General features: G+C 31.9%; 1 pseudogene; it reads left to right on the forward strand.

Annotated features, from left to right (window-relative positions):
• The first annotated feature begins 464 nt into the window (after nucleotides 1–464).
• LOC107943338 (uncharacterized) lies at nucleotides 465–11,753 on the forward strand (annotated as a pseudogene).
• Nucleotides 11,754–13,337: the final 1,584 nt, after the last annotated feature.

Genomic DNA, 13,337 nt, shown 5'->3' on the forward strand with positions numbered 1-13,337 from the left:
ATACAAATTTTATTTAACAAATTGAATTTTAATTTAATAATATAATTTTTTTATTATTCACATTAAGTTTTCAATTAATTTGATATATATGTTATTTGAGAATACAGTTTTATATATTTTTAATAGTTGAATTTTTTTATATTAAACACAAAAATATACTTTTTAACATATTCCAATTTTGATGTAATTTTACATATAACATGAAATTAAACAAATATAAGATCTTATAAAAAAAAAAGACTAAGGAAATATTTAAACTTAGATTGATTGTGTACTTAGCCAGGTCTAGCTGGACAGGTCTACTTGTAAGATTGGAATAGCCAATGATTCCAACTTGTCATATCAAAGTACAAAGACATTTTTGTCTTTGCTCAATAATGCTCTATTCAATTATAATTTTACAAATATACATGGGAGTTGAATTTTTGGTATTCCAATAGAATTCCCAGAAGCCAATAAGGGACCATAAAATGAAAAGGAAATAAAAAATAGAGTAAGGTTTATTTAAGGTTAAAGGTCAGGGACCATTCATGAATTTGATTCCTCAAAAATCATTTATAAATCATAGCCTCACCTCCGGGGTCTGCACTTCAAGAACTTCATGGGTAAAACTATTAGTAGCTGCCTTTTACCAGCTTTAATATCTTGTTTTTACTTGCAGCTGCAGTTTGGCACTGCTTCAGACACTATAAGAGCATCAGAATCCATCAAAGACCCTGAATTTATAATCTCACAGGGTGGAGTTTTCCGATTGGGATTCTTCAGCTTTGCTAATTCCACCAATCGTTATGTAGGTATATTGTACAACCAAATCCCCGTACAAACAGTTGTGTGGGTGGCAAATAGAAACAGGCCTCTCAAAGTCTCTTCTGGGATTCTCACCATATCAGATGATGGCAACCTTGTTGTTTTGAATGGAAAAGCTGAGATTCTTTGGTCAACAAATGTTACGAATCTGATTCCTAATGCAACAACTGCACAGCTTTTAGACTCTGGAAATCTTGTCCTCAATAACGGCGACAATGGAGGAAGCAGCAGCTTATGGGAGAGTTTTCAACACCCTTCTAATGCATTCCTTCAAACTATGAAGTTGGGCGTTGATTTAAAAACGGGTCGTAAGGTGCGTACGAGATCATGGAAAGGCCCTGATGATCCATCTGATGGTAACTTTTCTCTAGGCCTTGAACCTTTCAACATCCCAGAGGGTGTCATTCGGAACAATAACCAGATATATTTTCGGACTGGCCCATGGAATGGCCATATCTATATTGGTTTAAAAGATATGAATACCGTTTATCTTGATGGGTTTTATGTGGTTCCAGATGATGAAGGAAAAAATTATTATGAAACTTACGAATATTCTAATAAGTCTATGTTGATATACTATGAATTAGATTATGAAGGAAGATTCGTTGGACGAAACTGGGATGCGGGGACAGGGGACTGGATAAATAGTTACCAAATTCTTCAAACAGATTGTGATTTTTATGGAAAGTGTGGGGCATTCGGAATCTGTGATCGAACGAAACGACCCATTTGCAGTTGCTCAAAGGGATTTAAGCCTAGGAATGCAGAGGAATGGATTAGAGGTAATTGGAGTAGTGGGTGTTTTAGGACTACCCCTTTGCAGTGCCAAAGAGATAACAACAATGGCAGTGGAGGAGCTGGGCAAAGTGATGATGGGTTTTTGAAGCTCAAGACGATGAAAGTACCGGCTTTTCCAGACCAGTCATCAATAATTAAAGGCGAATGCAAAGATCAATGCATGAAGAATTGTTCGTGCGTGGCTTATGCGTATGATGCTGGTATTGGTTGCATGTTATGGAGTGGAGATTTGATTGATGTCCAGAAATTCCCCACTCGCGGAGTCGATCTTTACATTCGTCTGTCATCTTCGGAACTTGGTAACCTTGTCTTCATGTTGACCATGTTTGATAAATTGCGTCAATTACCCAAGTATTATTAACCAAGTGTCTAAAATTGCAGATAAAGGCAAAAGTACTAAGGTCATTGCAATTACAACAGTAATTGCGGGCATAGTGGTTATTACAATTTCTGCACTCTTCCTATGGTGTGGGATGGCTAAACAAAGAGGTAAATTGTCGTCTCTATTTATTTAATTTATGTAGTCACTTTTTTTTAAATGAAATATGCAATCACTTTAAGAGGACAATATCTGATAAATTTGTAACAATACCTAAAATCAATAAATAAAAGGATAATATGTTTCAATGAATCTATATCTTTTTACATTAACAACAATATATTATTATTGTTACAACAATAGTTGTGTGCGTAGCGATAACTACAATTATGTAGCCTTCAACTCATTGCTTCTTTGATTTCTATATCAGGAAGGAATAAAAGACACAAACAGATCAAACACAAATCTTATAGTGAAAATGTTGGAGGAAGTTCAATCGGTGTTAAACTCAAGCAGCTTCCACTATTCAATTTCGAACAACTTGCCACCGCGACCAACAACTTCCATCCTGCAAAAAAGCTAGGGCAGGGTGGTTTTGGTCCAGTTTACAAGGTAATAAATAATAGCTATTTCCGGTGAATCCAGAGTCAATGAAATGACATTTTTTTCTCAATCAAGTATTGTGATCTGAATTGTGAGTGCAGGGAACATTAGATGATGGAAAAGAAATAGCAGTGAAGAGATTGTCGAAAGCTTCGGGGCAAGGATTGGAAGAATTTATGAACGAAGTGGTGGTTATTTCAAAGCTCCAACATCGAAATCTGGTTAGATTATTTGGATGTTGTGTTGAAGCAGAAGAGAAGATGCTCGTCTATGAGTTCCTGCCCAATAAAAGTTTGGACACTTTTTTATTTGGTTAGTAATTTATTCAAACTCCTAAGTGTTCATATTTAACTCCAATTAAATTAAGTGTTCATATTTAACTCCAATTAAATTTAAAGTCAAAGTCAAATCCTTAAAAAAATGGCCATTCACAAAATTTAAATTAAAAACTTTGTTTAAGAGGCATTTAAATTCTTACCTTTCAATTCACTAGTCATGGGATATAATTTTGACTTTTAAGTGGCCAAATCCAACTTAAATCTAATTATATATTATATTTATTGCTAAAAATAAATGTTAGTGTCTTACAATATATGAATTGCATAACCTAGCTAAGCTAGGTACAATATATATGTATACATATATAATATGTTTTATATATATATATAAGTAAAAAAAATGTTTGCATCACCATTATTTATTTTTCTAACTTATTTTGCTTTTTTTATAAATATTTCTAATTTTTTTATTTTTATTCTGAAAAAAACGAAATTTCAAAAAGAAAATAGATCGAATAACATTCAAGGTTATTAAGTAAAATTACTATATATATTCAATTTTGTGCTGTCTATATTTTTTTCTGAATTTTCACTTTTTTCTTTGAATTTTCTCTCTCTCTTTTTTTATCTATTTTATAAGGAAAATTATATATTTTTTAATAGGAGTTGGTCTATACTCTAGGATTTAAATAGTGGTGGCAGCAGTTTCAAGCAAAAAAAAAAAATAGTGGTGGCAGCAGTAAGTTTTGACTCTTTCCGCATTTTAATATTTATTTGAATTGACTGACATAACTTCAATTATACTACAATCATAATGAATACAATATGATAGAAATAAAATGCTGGTTTTAGTTTAGATCCTCAATTATAGGAATTAATTATTAATTCTGGTGGTAAATTTTGTTACAGATCCTGTTAAACAAAGACTTTTAGATTGGAGAAAACGCTTCAACATTATTGAAGGAATTAGTCGAGGATTGCTTTATCTTCATAGAGATTCAAGATTGAGGATTATACATAGAGATTTAAAAGCAAGTAATGTTTTACTTGACCAAGATTTAAATCCAAAAATTTCAGATTTTGGGATGGCTAGAATCTTTGGAGGTGATGAAAATCAAGCCAATACTAAAAGAGTTGTTGGAACTTAGTAAGTTGGAACTTTCGCCCTACCATTTATTTTTATTCATTTTTTGATAAAATATGATATAAATGTCTATGGTCAGGTTCCGTGCTTAAAGAAAATACATATCCATACCCGAATCAAGTTTAATTTTTTTCAATTTGTGGACTCAATTTATTGTTTTTAATTTTAAATGATTTATTATTTATTCTTAATTTGGGTTGGCTCGAGGACAAGTTTAAATTAGAGTTATAATTGGTGTTGTTTTTTATTTTAAAATACAGTGGTTATATGTCTCCTGAGTATGCAATGCTAGGGCAATTTTCAGAAAAATCAGATGTGTTCAGCTATGGAGTTCTACTACTAGAGATTGTTAGTGGAAGAAAAAACACAAGCTTTTACAACAATAAGGATGACCTTAGCCTCTTGGGATATGTAAGTTCATAATATAGTTAGAGATGTTGGTGGATGGAATTAAGGTGTAAGATGTTGTATTTGCGAGGTAATCGGGTTCGATTTCAGAAAACTTAAATTTGCCTTAGCAATTATTGAGTCGAGCAATCATGTGAGTTGAATTCGAGAATCTTAATACTTGAATCGAGTAGCTCGCAAGCTAACTTCAAAAACCCTAATACTTGAAACAAGTAGCTTGCAAGACTTTTCAATCTTAATCAATATTGAAAATTTTCAGTTCAAACTCGAACTTGATTATAAATAATAAAGTTTGAAGTTAAGCATAAGAGTGAAGCTCATTGTAGGCTTAAGTAAAACAAGCCTAAGAGAGTTGGAACATTTCAATCTTTATCTTGAATAGAGCTGATCAAACTCTTTTAAAGGTTTAACATTAAAATTTTGATTCAAAGCTAAGCCAAATAATTTTGGCATTAATTATGTCAAAAGTTGTTTTTTGTTTTCAGGCATGGAAATTATGGAGGGAAGGCAATATTTGGGGCTTAGTAGACAAAGTGATTGCAGAGTCAAAATCAGATTCAAATAATGAAAAAGAAATATGGAGATGCATACATGTTGGATTGCTATGCGTTCAAGAATATACTAAAGATAGGCCCACTATATCTACTGTTATTTCAATGCTTAATAGTGAGATTTCAGATCTTAACACTCCAAAGCAACCTGCTTTCACTCAAGCACCACTAATAAGCCATGATGTTGAAGATAAAGGTTCACTTAATGATGTAACTCTTACAAACCTTGATGGTCGATAAAAATGTAAATTAATTATTTGTATTGTTTACAATTTAAGTTCAAGCATTGAAATTTATTTTTATATGTTGTTTTGATATGTTTTTGTCATTTTATTTACTCCATTATAAAGTGAACAAATCTAATTTAAAATTCAACCTAGCTCGAGTTGAACATAAAAATTAACAAGTAGAACTCGTTTACCTCGAACTCAAAAATCATTTAAAACTCAATAACTTGAAGTGATTCAAATTAAAAAATTCTCAAATTTTTAGTTTATTTGTTCGAATTTAGACTAAATTTATCATCATATTTGTTAATTGTGTCCCAAATTCTAAATTTTAACCGGATATGATGTAAACACAATAATTCAAATTAGGTTAACTTAAACTCAAATATAATCTAAACTCAAAATGATGCAAACTTAAAAATGATTCAAAATCAAAATATTCAAGATAACTTGACTTTAACTTAAAACTAATCCTAAACCCTATATTTATTTCTGGACTTGAAATACATCCGACGTCCGAACAAGACATCTTATTCCAAATTGTGTTGAACGTTGTTTGATCTTATTCTTTGCATTGTTGAAATAAGTAAAAGAAGATTGTGACATTGTGTTGTCAAATCAACCAAACGTGCCCAAGTAGCCAAAGACTTCCAAATGTAGTCTAATTTTTATGAACGTTTCATACAAGCTGTATTGCATTTCGAGTCTCACAGTTCATGCATTTTCTATCAATTGGAACAAAATTTTTTATTTTTAAAAAGTAAGATAATCAAATTCTAATAAATTATAGTAAAAAAAAAGGGCTAATTTTCAATTTTCTATAAAGTAAAAAGATAGAAATTATTAGTTTAACAGTTAACAAGTCGATAAAATTAAAAGGGTGAATAGCGCTTGAAGAAAATTGAAATCTTAACAAAACATTTGCAGTTGCCTTGAAACATCATTACATCATATTCCAAATATCATTCGTAAATCATAGCCTCAATTCCACGTTCTGGTAAGAGATGGAGAGCGTTATTAGCGACTCTGTGTTACTAGCTTTTGAAATTTTACTATTGTCTTGTTTTTACTTACAATTTGGCACTGCTTTAGACACCGTAACACCATCAGAATCCATCAAAGACCCTGAATTTTTAATCTCCCAGGGTGGAGTTTTCCGATTGGGATTCTTCAGCTTTGCTAATTCCACCAATCGTTATGTAGGGATATTGTACAATCAAATCCCCGTACAAACAGTGGTATGGGTAGCAAACAGAAACAAGCCTCTCAAAGACTCTTCCGGGATTCTTAACATATCAGATGATGGTAACCTTGTTGTTTTGCATGGAAAAGCTGAGATTCTTTGGTCATCAAATATTACGAATTTGGTTCCTAATGCAACAACTGCCCATCTTTTAGACTCCGGAAACCTTGTCCTTAGTAATGGTGAGGATGGAGCAAGCAGCTTATGGGAGAGTTTTAAAGATGCTTCCAATGCCTTCATTGAAACTATGAAGATCGGCACTGATGTTCAAAGGGGTCTTAAAGTGGAGCTGAAATCATGGAAAAGCATTGATGATCCATCTGATGGTAGCTTTTCTTTTGGCTTTGAACCTTTCAATATCCCAGAGCTTGTCATTAGGAACAATAACAAGCTCTATTTTCGGAGTGGTCCATGGAATGGGAATATCTTTATTGCCACAATTATGAAGACCGTTTATATTGATGGGTTTCATGTTGTTGCAGATAATCAACGACAAGTGTACTATATCACTCATGAGTATTCTAGGTTGAAGTACTATGAACTGGATTCCCAAGGAAAATTGGTTGAACGGACATGGGATGCGGGGAAAGGGGACTGGATAAACATGTACTTTACTTCTCAAACAGAATCTTGTGTTTATGGACAGTGTGGGGCATTTGGGATGTGCGATCTAACGAAACAACCCATTTGCAGTTGCTTAAAGGGGTTTAAGCCTAGGAATATAGAGGAATGGAGTAGAGGTAATTGGAGTAGTGGATGTTTTAGGACTACCCCTTTACAATGCCAAAGGGATAAGAACAATGGCAGTGAAGCAGGCCAAGGAGATGTTGATGGGTTTTTGAAGCTGAAGATGATGAAAGTGCCGGCTTTTCCAGACCTGTCATCAATAAATAACGGCGAATGCAAAGATCAATGCCTGAAGAACTGTTCGTGCGTGGCTTATGCGTATGATGCTGGCATTGGTTGCATGTTTTGGAGTGGAGATTTGATTGATATGCAGAAATTCTCCACTCGCGGAGTCGATCTTTACATTCGTCTACCATCTTCGGAGCTCGGTAAACTTGTCTTCCATGTGTTTGATGAATTACCTCAATTAATCTGCTCTTTTGGTGTTGAAGTTTTATTGACCAAGTTTTTCGATTTGCAGATAAAGGAAAAAGCAATAAAGTTATTGTTATTACAGCAGCAATTGTGGGTATAGTAACCATTGCGATTATTATACTCTTCTTATGGTGTTGGATGGCTAAAAGAAGAGGTAACATCTCTTATCTTTATTTTTTAGTTATTAAGATACTCAAAACTCAACTCCATTACTCAGTTTGATAATGATTGAATCCAATTTGAGGTTGTGTTTTTTAAAGCAACTTGAGTATGTAGTGAGTGTGCGACAAAATTAGGTAACTTTGAAATCAGTGCATCTCTAATTTAGTAATTTGCATCTCAGGAAGGAAACAAAAACACAAACAGATCGAACTCCAACTCAACAAAGGAAATGCAATGACAAAATTTTCCAGTAATGTGGGAGAAAATTCAATCGGAGCTAAACTCCAGCAGCTACGGCTATTCAATTTCGAAGAACTCGCCACCGCGATGTGCAACTTCGATCACGCAAATAAGCTAGGGCAGGGTGGTTTCGGTCCAGTTTATAGGGTAATAAATAATGGCGATAAATGACATTTTTCTTTTTTCAATAAAGTCTTGTGAGCTGAATATTGTGTGCAGGGAACATTAGGTGATGAAAAGGAAATAGCTGTGAAGAGATTATCGAAAGCTTCAGTGCAAGGATTGGAAGAATTTATGAACGAAGTGGAGGTGATTTCTAAGCTTCAACATCGAAATCTGGTCAAATTGCTTGGGTGTTGTGTTGAAGCTGAAGAGAAGATGCTCGTTTACGAGTATATGCCCAACAAAAGTTTGGACGCTTTTGTCTTTGGTTAGTAACTTACGCTAATCCTCTTTCTACTATTTTCGAAATTCATATTAAGTTCCGATTAAATTTAAAATTAAACCACTTAAAATCAACTCTTGATATTTAACATCTTATATATATAACTAGAGATGACCATGAGCCGGACCCAGACAAAATTTTAAGCTCGTCTACTAGGCCCGGGTTCAGCCCGGCCCGAAATATGGGCCTAAAAATTTGTTCAAGTCCTGCCCAAAATAAAATTACTAAGCCCGAGCTTGGCCCGGCCCATATTAAATTTTTTTTCTTATTTCATTAAATAAAAAAATTTAAAAATATAATAAATTAAATATATTTAAAAACATAAAAATCAATATTAAAACAAATAAAAATAATACTAAAACAATTCTTAAAACAATACACAAATTAACAATATAATAAAAAATGGTTATATTAAAAATTTAAAATGATTAAAAATAAAATATATTAATATATAATTCGGGCCGGGCCCGGGCTAAAAAACTCTTACCCGAGACCCGGCCCATTTTCTAAACGGGCTTCGTTTTTATGCTTAAGCTTATTTTTCAGGCCTATATTTTTACCCAAATCCTCATATATTTCGGGCGGACATTCGGACCGGGCCGGGCCGCCCGACCCATGATTAGTTCTAATTATATAACCAAATATTTAATATCTTATAACATATAAACTATAAAAGCTAATCGAGTTAGGTTAAAATCGAGTCTAAACATGAATTTTTTTTTAACCAAATTCAAATCCAACATGATGGATGGATAAGTTTAATACAAGTAAATATTCTAATTATTACATTATTACTTTTAACTAAGTTTTCTAAAGTCAGACCAACTTGGCATAATGTACTTTTTTTTACTTTAAATTTAATAATAAAATATAGAAATATGATTTAAAGTTTGTTTTTTTAAGCAATATAATTGGTCATCAAGTTAATTATCTGCTACAAGATTGTGTACGAGGATACAAAAAATAGGTCATGACTTAGGCGTCCCTTGGTAGAGGGGAAAGAAAATTAGAAGAATAAAAAATTGAAGGGGTAGAAAATTAGAAGGAAAGATGTGTAGAGTTGAAAAATAGGTCATCAAATAATTTTTTTTCTTTTCATTGCCACGTAGAGTTAAAAAATGGAAGGAAAGAAAATAAATTGTATGAGAAATGCAAAATTTAAATTAATATACATATTTCTCTTATTTTTTCTTCTCTCAACTTTTCAATTTGGAAGGATTGGTTTTTATACATTAGGATGAATCCCTCCTATGTTTTTCTCTCATTTTTCTTCCCAACCAAGAAGACTCAAAAATTACTTTATTTCCATTTTTCCATTCCCTCCTTCCATCCTTTCATTTTTCCGTCCAACCAAGCACTCTCTTAATCCGACATGCTTATTCCGAGATTTAAATAGTAGTTGTTATGTGATGATTTGACTATGTTGATTATGCAATATTTATTTCAATTTATCGATGTAACATTATTTACGTTTACAATCATAATGAATACGATATGGTAGAAAATACAATGATGGTTGTAATTAGATCCTCAGTTATAAGAATTAATTGTTCATTTTTAAGTTCTTACCGTTTAGTTTTTGTTATAGATCCAATTAAACAGAAAGTCTTGGATTGGAGAAAACGCTTTAACATTATTAAAGGGATTAGTTGAGGATTGCTTTATCTTCATAGAGATTCAAGACTGAAGATTATACACAGAGATCTAAAAGCAAGTAATGTTTTACTCGATCAGGAGCTAAATCCAAAAATTTCAGATTTTGGGATGGCCAAAATTTTCGGAGGAGATGAAAATCAAGCCATCACCAAAAGGATTGTTGGAACTTAGTAAGTTGGAATTTTCTCCCCATCATTTCTTTTCTTTTTGTTCACTTTTTCCCAATAAAGTAGGGTGTAGATATGTCTATGATCCAGTCTGGCCATTGCATGATGCTTAGCTTTGTTAGTTGGCCTATTTTATTGTTTAAGAAAAGGCCTTTTATGGTTTTGACCCTTATAAATCGATAAAGTTTGAAATTTAGTGTCTATACTTTGATATGATATTATTTGGTTCCTCTATTTTTATTTTATTATTAGTAAGTCAAAATAGGTAACACATGTTTTTTTTTCTTTAAAAACATCCTTCCAACTCATCATGTTGACATGAAAATTTTCATAGTAGAATCATTGTTTTTAAGAAAAATTCAAGTCAGTATTTAATTGGAATAGTTAATGGTATTACTTATTTAAATTAATTAATGACATTATAAAAATATAGTTGTCAAATCATGTCAAATTAAAATGTATGGGTTAAATCTTAAATTTAAATATAGTAAAGAGATCAAAATTAAAAATTTAATCTTATATTTATATTCTCGTATTATTAAATTTAAATTAAAATAATTTTTATTATTTAATTTTAATTTAGACCCACATGTATATATATTTTTTTTTGTAAGGGTTGTTTTTTAATGTTAAAATGTAGTGATTATATTCCTCCTGAGTATGCAATGCAAGGACAATTTTCAGAGAAATCAGACGTATTCAGCTTTGGAGTTTTATAATTGGAAATTGTTAGTGGAAGAAGAAACACAAATTTCTACAACAATTCGTATCATCTTAGCGTTTTGGAATATGTAAGTTTATAAAATAGTTAGGAATGTTGACTGGTTGAATTAGGGTGTAAGATGTCATATCTGCAAGCTATTTGCGAAAACTTGAATTCAACTCAATCATTGTAGAATCTAGCCATCATGCTATCTGATTTTGAAAGTTTTAATACTTGAATCAAGTAGCTTGCGAGTTGAATTTGAGACAACCCTAATCCTTGAATTGAGTAGCTTGTAAATTTAATTGAACTTTTTTTTTATTTTTAATTAATTTTGAAAGATTTTCAATTTAAACTTGTACAAATAATCAACTTTGAAAATGAAGCTTATTTAAGACTAAGGTAAAACATGCCTAACAAAAAGAGTTTGAGCAGTTGAATTTTTATATCGAATTGAGCTAATCAAACTTTATCGAGCTTTTAGTTTAAAATTTTTATTATGAATTAAGCCAGGTATTTTAGGCATTAACTTAGATAAATTTGTTTATTGTTTCAGGCCTGGAAATTATGGAACGAAGGCAACATTTGGGGCTTAGTAGATAAGGTGATTTCAGAGTCGAAATCAGATTCAAAGAATGAGAAAGAAATATGGAGATGCATACATGTTGGATTACTATGCGTTCAAGAATATGCTAAAGATAGGCCTACTATGCCTATTATTGTTTCAATGCTTAATAGTGAGATTTTAGATCTTAATACTCCAAAACAACCTGCTTTCACTCAAGGACCACTAATGAGCCATGATGTTGAAGATAGAGGTTCACTTAATGATGTAACTCTTACAAACCTTGATGGTCGATAAAGATGCAAAATTATTATTTTTAATTTTTAGAAATAATATTAAGTATTGAATCTTATCCTTTCAGAAATAAAATTAAGTATTGAAATTTAACCGATATATATAATTGTGACATTTTATTTCGACCATTATTGTCAATTTATTAACTTGAATTCAGAGTAAATTTACAATTATGTTTAAATATATCAATTCTATTTTAAATATGACAGTTCAATCTGATCAACCTAAATCCAAATTTAAGTTCCATTCAACTCGATTTGAACATAAACAATAAAAAATTGGATTAACCAAAATCTGAAAAATGACTTAAATTCAAAATATTTCAAACCTGAAATGTCTCAAACTCAAAATGATTCATATATTAACTCAAAATGTCTTCAACCGGAGATAAACCTAAACAATTAAGCTAATAAACCCGAATAATTCGAATCCAAAATGACCTAAAATTAAAATTAAAATTAACCAAATTAAAAACCAACCCAACCCAAATCCAAATTTACTCAATGCAAAACCGACTTAAATAATAAATTAAAGTACTACTCGTGAACATTATCACTTTCCTTTGTCTACTGAATTTTGTCCCTAAATTTTTGTTTTTATTGTTAGTTGCTTGACTTTAATTTTGAATTTGAAAATAAAATCTTTGAAAAATTAAAGAAGGATTAGATTTTGTACCAACACCAATATCAAAATGCAGCATTAATAATATATAAACAGTCTTTTCTTTAATGAAATGAGAGGGGGGTGGAAGGATTACAAACAATAAAATTCGTAGGATCAAAAAAAGCTTCAACGTCACCATTACTAAACTGACCATTAATTTTATCTCTGCAGGCAAAACTATGATATTCATACTTGCCTCCTGTAAAGCTACAACCAACAACATCAATCTGCATTGCCTATTAACCGGTGTCTGCCACATTGCACGGTGATGACTAAGTGCATCAATTGCTATATTTGGTTTGGCCTGCATTCGCAAGGACTGCATCACGGTGTCGTATTTGTTCATGCAATACTTAGTAAGAAGGTTAAAGAAATCATCAAACGAGGCCTTCTAAAGGGACTGATTGGTCATATTATAAAAGCCAGCAGCTCTAGAATCAATGGTCCGAATGCCTTGGCATTTGCCAACACATATTTGTTTTAGTGGGGTTTTCGTTTCACTTCGTTGTTAACTTGTGAGTTTTGTTTGAATTGTAGAGGTTGATTTTGTTTTGTGTTGTTGTTTCTTTGTCTCATAATTCATTTTAAGAGGGAGGATTGATTTTTATTTCCTTTGGGGATATATATCTTGTATATGATATACTCTAATTTTGTAATCTTACTTTCAGGATTTCCAAGGGAAGCAAGGATGCAAGATAGGCACCAAGTGCACGAAGATCCATGCTATGAACGCAAGAGGAAACCAACTTGCAAGGTTAATGGTGGTTTTGTTAGGAAGAAACCGAACAACCGAAACAAAGCGAAAGCACAACCGGTGTTCTTTCTCTCCTTATAACTCCTGTCAAAAATTATGGCAAGCACAATAGCACAAGATATGTTCTCTAGCAACCTTAATCAACCACAAATCAACTAATGCAACCACAACAAAAATAAATAGAGACATCGGTATTTTTACGTGGAAAA

This window comes from Gossypium hirsutum, chromosome A01 (genome assembly GCF_007990345.1).
Source record: "Gossypium hirsutum isolate 1008001.06 chromosome A01, Gossypium_hirsutum_v2.1, whole genome shotgun sequence".
Taxonomy (NCBI): domain Eukaryota; kingdom Viridiplantae; phylum Streptophyta; class Magnoliopsida; order Malvales; family Malvaceae; genus Gossypium; species Gossypium hirsutum.